Source organism: Artemia sp. Qi Xiang Cuo, chromosome 2 (assembly GCF_049724085.1).
Source record: "Artemia sp. Qi Xiang Cuo chromosome 2, ASM4972408v1, whole genome shotgun sequence".
In the NCBI taxonomy this organism is placed as follows: Eukaryota; Metazoa; Arthropoda; class Branchiopoda; order Anostraca; family Artemiidae; genus Artemia; species Artemia sp. Qi Xiang Cuo.
Window position 1 is genome coordinate 92544200 of NC_142795.1, and position 16446 is coordinate 92560645.

Below are 16446 nucleotides of genomic sequence, written 5' to 3' on the forward strand. Positions count from 1 at the left end.
AAAACTTGTTTTTTTATATTTAATTTCTGATCTTTTTTTAAATAATGCTGGGAAGTCCGGCGTCCCCTTCATAGAAATTTCCCTTCCCCCATGAAAACTTCCTTCACGGAAAGATCCTCCCACATAACCCCAGACTCACCCACCCGCCCCCTACCAGGAAAAATCTCCCCTGAAAACGTCTGTATACATCCCAATAACCAATACTATATGATAACACTGGGTAGAGTTCATAACTTTCAGCCCTCCCTCCGGGAACTTCGGGGGATTAATTCATCCTAAAAGACATACTTATCATATTTTCGAACATGCTGAACAAAATGGCTATCTCAAAATTTTGATCAGGTGACATTGGGAAAAAAATGAGCGTGGGAGGGGGCCTGGTTGACCTCCATTTTTTTGTCACTTAAAAAGGGCACTAGAAATTTTTATTTCCATTCCAATGAGCCCTCCCACGATATTCTGGGACCGCTGGGTGGATACGATCACCCCTGGGGAAAAAAAACAACAAACAAACAAATAAACACGCACCCGTGATCTTTCTTCTGGCAAAAAATGCAAAATTCCACATTTTTGTAGATTGGAGCTTGAAACCCCTAAAGTAGGGTTCTCTGATATGCGGAATATGATGGTGTAATTGTCATTAAGGTTCTATAACTTTTAGGGGGTCTTTCCCCCTTTTTTCGAAAATCAGCCAAATTTTCTCAGGCGCGTAACTTTTGATGGGTAGGACTAAACTAGATGAAACTTATATATTTGAAATTAGCATTAAAATCTGATTCTTTTGATGTATCTATTTGTATCAAAATACCCTTTTCTAGAGTTTTGGTTACCATTGAGCCGGGTCGCTCCTTACTTACAGTTCGTTACCACGAACTGTTTGATAAAATCCACTCGTTACGGGATTAAGCTTACAGGGTTGAACGCAACCAGTTATATAATGTTAGTACGAAGGCCCTAAAAACAAAAATTTACAATCAATACAAAAACCATAAACCATACAGCAATTCAAAAACCTTTAAAAAGGAAAACCAAAAGTTTGAAGCTTAGTACATATCGTTGTTAGAAATCGGACTAGATTCAATAATCAAATATTTTTGAAAAGACATTAAGATACTTTCAAAGAATGAAAGTTTGAAAAGATATTAAATTACGCGAAGAGAAAAAAAAATTTGTAATTGTGAAAGTATTTGTATATATTTTATCAAGGGATTACAACAATTCAAAAACCTTAAAAAAGAAAATCTTTTTGGACGCAACCAGTTATATAATGTCAGTAGGAAGGCCCAAAAATAAAATTTTGAAATTATTAAAATGATGACTCTTTATTTTGACAAGCGTTTACAACAATTCGAAAATTTAAAAAAAGAGAAAACGAAAAGTTTCAAGCTTAGTACATACCGCTGATAGAAATAGGAGTAGCTTCAATAATCAAATATCTTTGAACAGACTTCGGTATGATAAGACATAAAATTACGTAAAGAGCAAAAAAACGATAACTGCAAAAAATAATTGTATATATTTTAACAGTGAATTAAAACCATTCAAAAACTATAAAAAAGAAAACGGAAAGTTTGGAGCTGGGTAGAAATCGTAGTTAGAAATGGGACTTAATCTAATAATCAAATATCTTTGAAAAGACACAGGATAAAAAGACATTAAGTTATGTAAAGAGCAAAAACTGGTAGTTGCAAAAACATTTGTATATATCTTAATAAGGAATTCCAACAATTCAAAAACTTTAAAAGAGAAGACCAAAAGTTTGAAGCTAAGTAGATATCGTTGTTAGTAATCGGACTTGCTTTCATAATCATATATCTTTGAAAGACTGCAATATGGAAAAACAGGAAATTGTTTCAAATTGTCTGCAATTGGAAGACAAGCGAAAATAAGAATATATAGAAGCCTGCCTTCTATATATTCTATATAAGGCTTCTATCTATATAAGGTTTTGTTACTATCCGTGAGGCTTCATGTGAGTATAGAAGTTTTGTTATCAATATAAATATAACGTTGATGAGCTGTTTTTCGTAGGTGTAGTTATAATGTTATAACTACATTAAAACGTTATAACACCAACGTTATAACGTTGGCATAGTTTTTCTTAAGGGTGGATGGTAAAAATTAATCAATAGTCTCTCTTCATTCCTTTAACCTCCCTCGGTGACATAATCGATCTTACAACCCCATATCCATTAATAAATTCAAGGCTGCTTGAATCCTGCTTTTCTTTCATGGCTTTTGAAGGAAAAACCTATCCCCAGAGTTATTAAGAAATCACCCTTTCTTTTCAAATTCATCAGCACTCGGACAAGAGTGAGTATCAAACAATGCTAATCATAGTCATCCCAGTGGAAAGCTTATCTTCTGAATATCTGGAACATTCGTGCCTAGTTAGCTCAATCAGTTTTCATTGGATAAAAGAAGTCCCAATAAGAGACTACTTCTTTGAAAGCCGAAGAAGACTGAAAAGGTAGATGAACAACTAGTTGCTTTTGTGCTAAGGGTTAGGAAGGATTAGAAAAGGTAGGTGATATCGCAGTTTCTGATTTTGTTTCTATTTTTTTTTTTTGAGGTGGGGAGTTTATTAACATTTTCTTCTGCTATAGTGTTTTGTTTTGTCGTTGAGACTTTTATCCGTATATTTTCTTACTCTTTATTTACGTTAGTGCACTAAGGACGGTTGAGTAGAGGTCCCAAAGGCATATTTATTTTTCAACTGGCTAGAATTATCCTCGTTTTTACTTCTTCACATTTTTTTTTTCATTTGTGATGCGCTGCTAGTGAGGTCTTAGAAATTATTTTGGATAAACGTAGGGGAGATGGGGAAACCAACGCTTTAATTTTACGGGGCTATCGCTTAACGTTTCAGAGGCACAGATTTAATTTGGGATTTAAAATGATGAATAGAAATAAATGACATGAGCCCCGATTGTATTACAGGTCTCCAGCCTCAAGAATGGGGCTCTCTTTGCTTGGGCAAGATCGTAAGCACTTTGGTCTTTGGACATCGGAGAATGGTCGAGTATTTTAGATTATGTCTTTTTGATGGGAATTTTAGTATTTTGGAATTTCGACAGGAACTGATCGGCCCATGTTTCTTATCGAACAGTTCGTGAGAATGAATCAAACAGTTCGTGGTGACGAACTGTAAGTAAGGCTCAAAAGTAACCAAAACTCTAGAAAATAGAGTTTTGATACCAATAGATACATCAAAAGAATCAGATTTTTGGCTGACTTCAAATATACAAGTTTCATCAAGTTTAGTCTTACCCATCAAAAGTTATGTGCCTGAGAAATTTTGCCATATTTTTGAAAAAAGAGGGGAACACCCCCTAAAAGTCATAGAACTTTGATGAAAATTGCACCATCAGATTCAGCGTATCAGAGAACCCTTTTATAGAAGTTTCAAGCTCCTATATGCAGAAATGCGGAATTTTATATTTTTTGCCAGAAGAAAGATCACGGATGCGTGTTTATTTGTATTTTTTCCCCAGGGGTGATCTATCGAACCGGTGGTCCTAGAATATCGCGGGAGGGCTCATTCAAACGGAAATTGAAAGTTCTAGCACCCTTTTTAAATGACCAAAAAATTGAGGGCAACTAGGCCCCATTCCACGCTGATCTTTTCCCCAATTTCATCCGATCAAAATTTTGAGATAGTTATTTTGTTCAGCATGGTCGAAAAATATAGTACCTATGTCTTTGAGGATGACTTAATCCCCCCAAAGTCCCCTGGGGAAGGTCTGCAAGTTATGAACATTGCCCAATGTTTACATATAGTATTGGTTATTGGGAAGTATACCGTTTTCAGGGGGCATTTTTTTTGGTTATTAGGGGGTGGGGGTGGGGGTTGGGTTGGGTGTTACCTGGGAGGATCTTCACATGTAAGAAGTTTTCACGGAAGAAAGGACATTGAAGGGGGCACCGGATTTCCCAGCATTACTTAAAAAAAACGTTCCGAAACTAAATAAAAAAAAAAAAAAAAAATTTCAACTGAAAGTAAGGAGCAACATTAAAATTTAAAACGGACAGAAATTAATACTTATATTATTGGTTTCGCCCCCTACTCATTACCTCGCTCTTTACGCTAAAGTTTTGTTTGTAGTTTCATCGGAGCAATTTATTCTAATTAACGGCCTTTGTGATTAAGGGGTCATTCTTAATGAATTGGAACAAAATTTGAATTTAGTTTAAAGACTAGGGAGCGAACCCCCTAATATACGTAATATAAATATACGAATATAGAAGTTCGTTACGTAAGTTAATTTGTAAGTTACGTTAGAACAAAATTTCGAGAATCCCATTTAGCCAAAAAAAAATGTAAAATCAATATTGCAAATTTCGTTTTGATTATTCATGTACGGTGAGCCAAAATAAAAGCTGCATTAACTCAAAAACGTTCAGAAATTAAATAGAAAAAACAAGTTTTTTAACTAAAAGTAAGGAGCGACATTAAAACTTTAAATGAACAGAAATTATTCTGTATATGAAAGGGGCTGCCCCCTCCTCAACCCCTCGCTCTTTACGCTAAAGTTTGACTCTGTCTCACAGCTTTGTTTTTTTAAAAAATAAAAAGCTTTAGCATAAAGAGCGAGGGGCTGAGGAGGGGGCAGCCCCTTTTATATACAGAATAATTTCTGTTCGTCTAAAGTTTTAACGTCGCTCCTTACTTTCAGTTAAAAACTTGTTCTTTTTATTTAATCAAACAGTTCGTGGTAACGAACTGTAAGTAATGAGTGACCCAGCTCAATGGTAACCGAAACTCTAAAAAACGGGATTTTGATACCAATAGATACATCAAAAGAATAAAATTTTAATTCTGATTTCAAATATATAAGTTTCATTAAGTTTAATCTTACCCATCAAAAGATACGCGCCTCACAATATTTGGCTGATTTTCGAAAAAAAGGGGAAAAGGCCCCCTAAAAGCTACAGAACCATAATGAAAATTACACCATCAGATTCAGCGTATCAGAAAACCCTACTGCAGAAGTTTCAAGCTCCTATCTGCAAAAATATGAAATTTTCTATTTTTTGCCTGAAGTAATATCACGGACGTGTATTTATTTGTTTGTTTTTCCCAGAGGCAATCTTATTCTCTTATTGGTCTTAGCATACTTTGAGAGGGACCATTCGAACGAAAAACTATAGTTTTTGTGCTCTTTTTAAGTAACCAAAGGAAATTAAGGGCACATAGGTTCCCACCTGAGCTCATTTTTTCCCAAATTCTTCTAACCAAAATTATGAGATAGCCATTTTCTTCAGCATGGTCGAAAATACTATTTCTGGATCATAACATTCGCTGACAGCATGTACATGTCCAAAACAACAACAAATACTATTTCTGGATCATAACATTCGCTGAGAGCATGTACATGTCCAAAACAACAACAAATACTATTTCTGGATCATAACATTTGGCTCGAGCAACAACAACAACAACAACATTGACCTTGAAATTTGCCTCGGAAACAATAACAACATCGACCTTTGGAAATTTAGGTCATTGACCCCATTAACCACGTGTTCTCCCTAATGACTCTATGCCCATATTAGGACCATAAACCACGTGGTTCGTACGGGAGCTTTAGGGTCACCTCTACTATGAACTTTACTCAATGTTAACATATAGTATTGGTTATTGGGAAGTATACAGTCTTTTTCAGAGGAGATTTTTTCTGGTAGGTGGGGGAAGGAGAGGGTGGGGGGCTATATGGAAGGATCTTTCCATGAAGGAAGTTTTCATGGGGGAAGGGACATTGTTATGAAGGGGCTGTATTATTCTGTATATGAAAGGGGCTGCCCCCTCCTCAACCCCTCGCTCTTTACGCTAAAGTTTGACTGTGTGTCACAACTTTGTTTTTTTAAGCAATAAAAAACGTTATCGTAAAGAGCGAGGGGCTGAGGAGGGGGCAGCCCCTTTTATATACAGAATAATTTCTGTTCGTTTTAAGTTTTAATGTCGCTCCTTACTTTCAGTTAAAAACTTGTTCTTTTTATTTAATCAAACAGTTCGTGGTAACGAACTGTAAGTAAGGAGTGACCCGGCTCAATGGTAACCGAAACTCTAAAAAAGGGGATTTTGATACCAATAGATACATCAAAAGAATTAGATTTTAATGCTGACTTCAAATATATAAGTTTCATTAAGTTTAAACTAACCCATCAAAAGTTACGCGCCAGAGAAAATTTGGTTGAATTTCGAAAAAAGGGGGAAAGACCCTCTAAAAGTTATAGAACCTTAATGAAAATCACACCATCATATTCAGCGTATCAGAGAACCCTACTGTAGAGGTTTCAAGCTCCTATCTACAAAAATTTGGCATTTTCCATTTTTTGCCAGAACAAAGATCACGGATGCGTGTTTATGTGTTTGTGTGTTTTGTTTTTTTTTTTTTTTTTTTTCCCCAGGGGTGATCGTATCGACCAAGTGGTCCTAGAATATCTTGGGAGGGCTCATTGGAACGGAAATTAAAAGTTCTAGTTCCCTTTTTAAGTGACAAAAAAAAATGGAGGGCAACTAGGCCCCCTCCCACGCTCATTTTTTTCCCAAAGTCACCCGATCAAAATTTTGAGATAGCCATTTTCTTCAGCATGGTCGAAAATATGATAAAAATGTCTTTTAGGATGACTTGATCCCCCAAAGTCCCCAGGGGGAGGGCTGAAAGTTATGAACTTTACTCAATGTCACATATAGTATTGGTTATTGGGAAGTATACAGACTTTTTCAGAGGAGTTTTTTTGTGGTTGGTGGGGGAAGGAGTGGGTGGGGGGCTATATGGAAGGATCTTTCCATGAAGGAAGTTGTCCTGGGGGAAGGGACAGTGCTATGAAGGGGGCGCCGGATTTCCCAGCATTATTAAAGAAAAAGATCAGGAATTAAATAAAAAAAAACAAGTTTTTCAACTGATCAACTGATTGTGATTAAGAGGTCATTTTTAAAGAACTGGAAAAAAAATTCGAACTATAGTTTAAAGAGCAGGGTATTGACTAGGGGCGAACCCCCTAATATACGTGATAAAAATTTATGAATATAGAAGTTCGTTACGTAAGTTAATTCTAAGTTACGTATATTTATTACTAATAAAAACGTTCGTAAATAAAATTAAACAAGTTTCGAGAAAGCCATTTAACCAAATGTAATATGCAAATTTTGTTTTAATTATTCATGTACGGTGAGCCAAAATCAAAACCTGCATTAATTCAAAAACGTTCAAAAATTAAATAAAAAAAACAAGTTTTTTAACTGAAAGTAAGGAACGACGTTAAAACTTAAAACGAACAGAAATTATTCCGTATATGAAGGGGACTGTCGCCTCTTCAACGCTTCGCTCTTTACGCTAAAATTTGACTTTCTCACAACTCCATTTTCTTAAACAATAAAAAAACTTTAAGCGTAAATAGCGAGGAGTTGAGGAGGGGGCAGCCCCCTTCATATACGGAATAATTTCTGTTCGTTTTAAGTTTTAACGTCGTTCCTTACTTTCAGTTTAAAAAAAACTTGTTTTTTTTTATTTAATTACAAGGAAGGAGTGACTCGAACAAAGAGTAATTGAAACTAAGAACAGAATTTTCATAACAATAGATTCATCAAGAGAATTGGTTTTTTGTGGTGATCCAGGATATATATAATTCATTCAGTTTAAGGCTACTCACCAAAAGCTACGGGCCTGAGAAAATTTGCCCGATTTTCAAAAAAGGGAAGAAACATAACCCATAATTCCTGCAGTCTTAAGATACCCATTTCGTTCAGCATAGTGGAAAGGTATAAGACCTATTTCTTTGGGGATGACATGCCCCCCCACAGTCCCCTGAGGGAGAGCTGCGAGTTATGAAATTTGCCCAAAGTTTAGGTGTAGTATTTATTATTAGGAAATATTCAGACATTTTTAAGGGGGGATTTTCTGGTTATGGGTGTTCTATGGAGAGAATTTCCCATTGGGAGAGAAGTTTTCGGAGTCAACTTTACATGGGAAATTTTACAGGGAGAGTTTGCCAGATATATGGAATTCATTTTATATGTCTTACTTTCTCTTCGGCTACTCCATTTTAAATTCAGAGATTCTCTGGGGGACTTTTCAGTTAAGTTGGAATACCCTGGGGGATTTTCATGCGGGAAGATTTTCTAAGGAGGGGGAGTGTATTTCCTGGAATAACTAGAAAACTCTCAGAAATCAAACAGTTTGTGGTAACAGACTCTAAGTTAGGCGGCTCAAGCCATACTTACAATGTGGCTCAACAGTAACCAAAATTCTAAAAAAGGCACTTTTGATATCAATAGATATATCAAAATAATCGGCTTATTTATTATGGTTTCCAAACATATAGTATTAATAAAGTTTAATTTTACCAATCAAAAGCTAGGAGCCTTTGAAAAGGGGAATACGCCCTTTAAAAGTCAAGGAATCTTAATGAAAATTAAACCATCAGACTTAGCTTACCAGAGAACCCTACTGTAGAAGTTTCATCTTTTCATCTTCAAACATGTAGAACTTCATACTTGTGTTTTTCCCAGCAGTCCTAGAATATTGGGAGAGGGCTTATTCCAAAGGAAATCAAAAGTTCTAGTGCTCTTTTTAAATGACCAAAAATATTGGAGGGTAACTAGCCTTCCTCTTACGCTCCTTTTTTCGCCAAAGTCGTTTGATCATTATTTTGAGATATCCAGATTGTTCAACATAGTTAAAATGCCCATTTACTGTGCCTTTGAAGATGACATGACTCCTGGGGAAAGGTCTTTGAGTTATGAAATTTGCGGATTGCTAATGTATAGTATTTGGTATTGGGAAGCATACATATATTTTTCGGGTTGGAGGAGGATGAATTTTCTGCAGGAGGGATTTTCCACAGGGAAAACTTTCCATGGGAATGGAAGCTTCCGGGGAGTGAAATTTTCGGGGGAAATTTTACATTGGAAGAATTTGCCAGTATACGAAATTCTTTGGATTCGTCTTAGACACGGCATTATGCAGAGCAAGGGAGGGTTAAGGAGTTACCCCCCCCCTCCCCTGTAATGTTTATATGACTCATAAAAACGCAACAAAAATGAACATAAACAAATTTTCGATGTGTTTTTAAAGTTTTTTTTTGTGATCCCCCCTTCAAAAATAATCCTGAATACGTTGTTGGTTCGAGATCTATCCAGTTTCATAGTAATAATTATGATATTATTTCTAACTTCCTCTTTGAGAATGATTTAAACTTGCTTAAAAAGGCGATGCCTATTTTTCAACGTATTGTTCAATCTACAAAATATGTGTAGTAAACTTCAAAATTAAATTCCATAGATGGATGAATTTGACTCTCAGCTATCGAACGACATTCGAATTGTTGTCTTTCATTGAAACACTAATACCTGAGGACTGGAGAAAATTAGTATATAAAACTTGCAAAAGAATCACAGAGTTATGATAGCGATACGTAAATTAAATTATTTTGTTTTTCATAGTAAGTTTAAAGATGCAAGACTAATGAAGTTTAAAACAACCTGTCAAATTTTACCAGCTGTAAAGTTTGCCAAAATTTTGAAAAAGGGATAGAAAACCTTAACAAGATAAAAGATCCATATGAAAGCTAACAAATAAAACTTGGCATGTCAAAGTGAAACCTCTTGAAGAGGTTTTAAACCTCTTGTACTTTTTCCTTACATCAAATATTTTTTTTTCGGAAGGATTAGCGGTTTGAAGTAATGGCCCGTGTATATCAGCAGAAGATTCATTATATATATATATATATATATATATATATATATATATATATATATATATATATATATATATATATATATATATATATATATATATATATATATATATATATATATATATATATATATATATATAAAACATACACAAGGATAGAGAGTTCATTAAATAAGCTTTATCAAACTCCAATAAATCACAAATCTAAAAATATATAAGAAAAAAAAAAGAGAAGTACTGTATACATTGGAGTGTAAATCGGAAGTTCTAATACCCTTTTTAAGTAAAAGAGATTAATCTACCGCAAAGTGGCGTTTTCTGCCCTTTTGTGGCGCAAAACAATAATTTTAGCTTAAAAGGGGTAAAATACTATCAAGTAAAAATTCTGAAATAACCAATCAGTTTTTTCATTTGAAAAAACTTATTTTTTATTATTTAATTACTATTTGAAGCTTATTCAGGAATGGTAACTATTATTTCGATTTATCCTAATTGAAATTAAATAAAAAAAAACAAGTTTTTTTTTAACTGAAAGTAAGGAGCGACATTAAAACTTAAAACGAACAGAAATTATTCCGTATATGAAAGGGGCTGTCCCCTCCTCGACGCCTCACTCCTACGCTAAAGTTTAGCTCTTTCTCACAACTCTACTTATAAAGACAATCAAAAACTTTAGCGTAAAGGGCGGGGCATTGAGGAGGGAACAACCCCCTTCATATAAGGTATAATTTCTGTTCGTTTTAATTTTTAATGTCGCTTCTCACTGTCAGTTAAAAAAACTTGTTTTTTTATTTAATTTCTGACTTACTTAGACTTAGGTCTTCCCACGCCGGCTGGCGCATCGACAACGGTGCCTCTCCATGATGATATCTGTTGTGCTTTTGACCAAAGTTCTTTGAGCGACAATCTCAAAAGCGCGGCATCCTTCTTCAGGCATTTTCCCAGTGTTGTCTTCTGTCATCCACGTCTTCTGATGCCAGAAGGAAGCCAACACCACACATCGTGGGGTAGGTGGCCCTCACCTATCCGCAACATGTGACCCCAATATCACAATCGGTTAGTCGCAATTCTATCGATCACGAGCGGCTGCTTTGTCTTTTCAAACAGTTCGTGGTAACGAACTGTAAGTAAGGAGCGACCCGGCTCAATGGTAACCGAAACTCTAGAAAACGGGTTTTTGATACCAATAGATACAACAAAAGAATCCATTTCAATGCTGAATTCAAATATATAAGTTTCATCAAGTTTAGTCCCACCCATCAAAAGTTACGCGCCTGAGAAAATTTGGCTGATTTTCGAAAAAAGGAGGAAACACCCCCTAAATGCTATAGAATCCTAGTGAAAATCACACCATCATATTCAGCGTATCAGAGAACCCTACTGTAGAGGTTTCAAGCTCCTATCTACAAAAATGTGGAATTGTGCATTTTTTGCCAGAAGAAAGATCACGGATGCGTGTTTTTTTTTGTTTTTTTTATTTATTTTTTTTTTTTTTATTTCTTTTTCCATGGGTGATCGTATTGACCCAATGGTCCTAGAATATCTTGGGAGGACTCATTGGAACGGAAATTGAAAGTTATAGTGCCATTTTTAAGTGACCAAAAAAAATGGAGGGCAACTAGGCCCCCTCCCACGCCCATTTTTTTCCCAAAGTCACCTGATCAAAATTTTGAGATATCTATTTTGTTCAGCATGGTTGAAAATATGATAAGTATGTCCTTTAGGATGACTTTATCCCCCGAAGTCCCCGGGGGAGGGCTGAAAGTTATGGACTTTACCCAATGTTAACATATAGTTTTGGTTATTAGGAAGTATACAGACATTTCAGGGGGGACTTTTTCTGGTAGTAGGGGGGTGGGTGGGTCGGGGGTTATTTGGGAAGATCTTTCCATGAAGGAAGTTTTCATGGGGGAAGGAACATTGCTATGAAGGGGGCGCCGGTTTTCCCAGCATTATTTAAAAAAAAGATCAGAAATTAAATATAAAAAAAAACAAGTTTTCCAAATGAAAATAAGGAGTAACATCAAAACTTAAAATGAACAGAAAAATATTACGTGTATGATTGGGTTCAATCTCTAATCAAATCCTTGGTCTTTAAACCAAATATTTTCTAGTACTCTAATAAGAGCTTTATATTCTAAATAACGGCCTTTGTTATTAAGGGGTCATTTTTAAAGGATTGGAACGAAATTCAAACTTTAGCTTAAAGAGCGAGGTCTTGACTAGGGTGCGAGCCCCCTAATATACGTATTAAAAATATATGAATATAGAAGATCGTTACGTAGGTTAATTCGTAAGTTGAGTATATTTATTACTAATAAAAACGTTAGTAAATGAAACTAAAGACCTTTTAAAAAAGCTATTTAACCAAATAAAACTAGAATTAATATACAAAATTTGTTTTAATTGTTCATGTACGATGAGCTAGAATCAAAACCTGTATCAATTCAAAAACTTTCAAAATTAAATAAAGAAAAACAAGTTTTCTTTAAATGAAAGTAAGGAACGATGTTAAAACTTAAAACGAACAGAAATTATTCCGTATATGAAAGGGACTGTCCCCTCCTCAACGCCTCGCTCTTTACGCTAAAGTTTGACTTTCTCACAACTCTTATTTTTTTAAACAATAAAAAACTTTAGCGAAAAGAGCGATGCGTTGAGGAGAGGACAGCCCCTTTCATATACAGAATAATTTCTGTTCGTTTTTAGTTTTAACGTCGTTCCTTACTTTCAGTTAAAAAAAACTTTTATTTTATTTAACCACGTATAGAGGCGTTGGTTAACTTATCGGTCCACTGGATACCAAGAATACGCCAAAGACAGATGTTCGCAAATCCCTGGATACGCTTTTCCAGCTGCTTAGTCAACGCCCAAAATTTGCAGCCGCACATTAGTACGGAGAGGACGTTACTATTGAAAAGCCGGAGCTTGAGCTGTAGGGAGTATGTTGGATTCCACCATACATTTCTTAGTTTATTGAAGGCCCTTACTGCGCATGCAATCCGTGTGATAATTTCCCGCTCAAGGCTACCATCATATTTAATGACACTACCAATGTACTTGAAATTTTCAACCTCCTCTAGTACATCAGATCCGATTTTAAGCGGGTGGGCAGGTAGGGTATTGACGCTGTTTCACATGACCATTGTTTTCCCAGTACTGATTGACAGACCAACTCACCCGGCCATACCGGAGAGTATATCTATATTATTCTGTAGCTCCTCTCTTAAATGAGATATGAGGGTTATATCATCAGCAAAATCACGGTCATAGAATGTGCGGCTTAGGTTCAGCTGAATTCCACCTCTGAAGTTACATTTTCGAAGTACGTAGTCGATGAGAATAGCAAACAACACTGGGGAGAGGATACGTCCTTGGCGGCCACCAGACTTCATACTGAACCATTCGGTAAGGTCCCCATCATCAGTCCGTAGAGCACATAACTGATTCTCGTATAGCCTGAGAATCATACAAAAAATATTGTAGGGGAATCCATAATACCGAAGGATTTTCCATAGCGAGTCTCTATTGACCGAATCAAACGCTTTCAAAAAGTCAATGAAGGCAACAATAATCTCAGTCTGCCATTCGTTAGCTTCTTCTGTGAGTACCCTCAAAGTAAATATCAATTTCTGAACGTTTTTGAATTAATACAAGTTTTGAAAATTGCTCACCGTACATGAATAATTAAAACGAAATTTTTTTATTATTTTACTTTTATTTAACTAATGATAACCTAATAATAACCTGGGTTTGATTTTTGTTCCAGTTATTTAAGAATGACTCCTGAATCACAAAGGCTGTTTAATTAGAATAATAACCTCTTTTCAAACTTAAAAAAAAACTTTAGCGTAAGAGCGAACTATTGAGGAGAGGCAAATCCCCTCATATACGTAATATTTTCTGTTCGTTTTAAGTTTTAATGTTGCTCCTTACTTTCAGTTAAAAAGACTTGCTTCTTTTTAATTTAATTTCAGATCGTTTTTTAAATAATGCTGGGGACTCCGGCGCCCCCTTCACGGAAAATTCCCTTCCACCATGAAAAATTCCTCCACGGAAATTTCCTCCCGCGTAACCATCTCCCCCCGACTTCCCACCAGAAGAAATCCCCCCTGAAAATATCTGTATGCTTCCCAACAACCAATACTATATGTAAACAATAGACAAAGTTCACAACTTGCACCCCTTCCCCCGGGGACTATGGGGGATTAAATCATCTTCAAAAACATAGTTTTTAGATTTTTCAACTATGCTGAACAAAATTGGCTGTCTCAAAATTTTGATCGGGTGAATTTGGCAAAAAAATGAGCGTGATAGGCGGCCTAATTGCCCTCCAATTTTTTGGGTCACTTGAAAAAGAACTAAGACTTTTATTTCTGCTCGAATGAGCCCTCTTGCGATATTCTAGGAACACTGTGTCAAACGTTCACCCCTGGGAAAAAACAAAAAAAAACAAAAAACACGCATTTGTAATCTTTGTTCTGGCAAAAAATACAAAATTTCACATTTTTGCAGATAGGAGCTTGAAACCTCTACAGTAGGGTTCTCTGATACGCTGAATCTCATTTTGTTATTTTCATTAAGATTCAATGACCTTTAGGGGGGGGGGGGTGTTTCCCGCTTTTTTTTGAAAATAAGGCAAATGTTCTGAGGGTCGTAACTTTTGATGGGTAAGACTAAACTTGATGCAACTTACATATTTAAAACCATCAAAAAATCCGATTCTTTTGATATATCTGTTGGTATCAAAGTCCCATTTTTAAAGTTTCGGTTACTAAGGAACCGGGTCGCTCCTTACATGCAGTTCGTTACCACGAACTGTTTGAAAGTTTACTGTGACAACTAATCTATTAAAACGTGTGTGTTATAACATTTAAAATTCTTTTAAATGTTTTCATTTTTATAACTTTAAGAAATCAAAATTAATTAAGATTTTAAGGAATAAATATCAGTATATGTATATTATACTGACAATGCACATTTTTTTTTTCAGTAAATTCATTTGAATTTTTTTCAATAAAGTACAAATTATATTCTGACTTTTATTAATTAAAAGTCATATTTAAACTCATATTAATTAAATTAAAACTCATATCAATTTCTGTTCTTTTTGAGTTTGGCTCTGTTATTTATTTTAATTTCTGTTTGTGTTGGGTTTCATTTATTTATTGTATTGATTTGGGGTAGTTGTATGCTTGATAGATTATTTCATTCTATGTTTGTTCATTTATTTTAATGGATTTCTCTACTTTTTTTGAAAAGCTTATTTTGTGGAAAAAGTTATTTTTAATTAATATGAACAAAACCTTTATAACAGTGTCAATTGTGTCGGTATAAGTAACCGAAGCCGATCTTTGAACTGAATTAAATAGAAAAAAAAGGTTTTTCTACTGAAAGTAAGAAGCAATGTTATAACTCAAAACAAACGAAAATTATTCTGTATATGAAGGGGTTGCCCCCCTCCTCAATACCTTGCTCTTCACGATAAAGGTTTTAGCACTTCAAAAAAGCTTCCTATTTCAATTAAACGGCCCTTGTGTTTCAGGAGTTGTTCTTAAGAAATTTGGACAAACAGTAAAATTATATCGTAGAGAGCATGATATCAAGGAGGGGAGAACCGTTTCATATACGGAATAATTTCTGTTCGTTCTGAGTTTAAATGGTGCTCCTTACTTCCAGTTGAAAAAACATGTTTTTATTTAATTTCTGATCGTTCTTCAAATCATGTCGGTAAATTTGGCTCGCCCTCCATGAAAGATTGCCTCCCCTTACTCTGTAACACTCTGTTAAAACTCCTGTAAAAAGTTCCTCCCACATAAAATATATCCCCCCGTGAAATCATTCCTGACATTTCCATCCCCGCTGAAATTACCCCCCGCCCCCCCAACCTTGTAAACTTTTTTGTGGACGATTCAGCCGGAAAAATTCTCCTTAGGATACTTTCATGTGAAAAAGTCGTAATTTCTAATCGTTTTTCCGATCATTCCCTTCCGCGAAAATTTTTTACCCGCTGAATGTTTCCCCCGAATAATTCCTCTTGAACATCGCAAAATGCAAAATTGAGCTGCCAAAGATAAAATAAGACAGATAAAAAAATTTCGGATAGGAATTTTGTCAAATACCCCATTTGTAAAATTTCCCCTAGAAAGTTCACTTCCAGAAATATCCCTCCCCATGGAATATTCTCCCCATGGAAAGCCATCCAAAGCACACCCTCCCCCAAAAAAATATGTCTATATACTTTCCAATAGCAAATACTATACGTAAGCACTGGGCAAATTTTATAACTTAAAGACCCAGGCTGTGTGGGGCAAGTTTTCTCCAAAGGCATAGTTTTTGGACCATTCAACTATGTTGAATAAAATGGCTATATCAAAATTTTTATCGGACGATTTTGCGGAAAAAGGGACGCAGGAGTGTGGTCTAATTGTCCTCCAGTCTTTTTAGTCACTTAAAAAGGGCTCTAGAACTTTTAATTTCCGTTCGAATGTGCCCTCTCTCAATTTTCTATGACCGTTGGATTAATGCGATCACCCCCTGAAAAAAAAAACAACAAACATGCATCCGTGAACTTTCTTCTGGCAAAAAATACAAAATTCCACATTTCTGCAATATAGGAGCTTGAAACTTCTACAGTAAGGTGTGATTTCCCATGGGGTGATTTTCATTGAGATTCTTTGACTTTTAGGGGATGTTTCCCCTGTTTTAGGCAAATTTTCTCAGGCTCGTAACCTTTGATGAGTAA

General features: G+C 35.4%; 1 protein-coding gene across 1 annotated transcript in view; it reads left to right on the forward strand.

Annotated features, from left to right (window-relative positions):
- Nucleotides 1-2501: 2501 nt before the first annotated feature.
- Trhn (tryptophan hydroxylase) overlaps nt 2502-16446 on the forward strand; it is a 93927-nt gene continuing 79982 nt past the window's right edge. The window contains exon 1 of the mRNA XM_089108357.1: nt 2502-2523. The gene's annotated coding sequence lies outside the window, so the exon portion shown is untranslated. The remainder of the gene's footprint in view (nt 2524-16446) is intronic.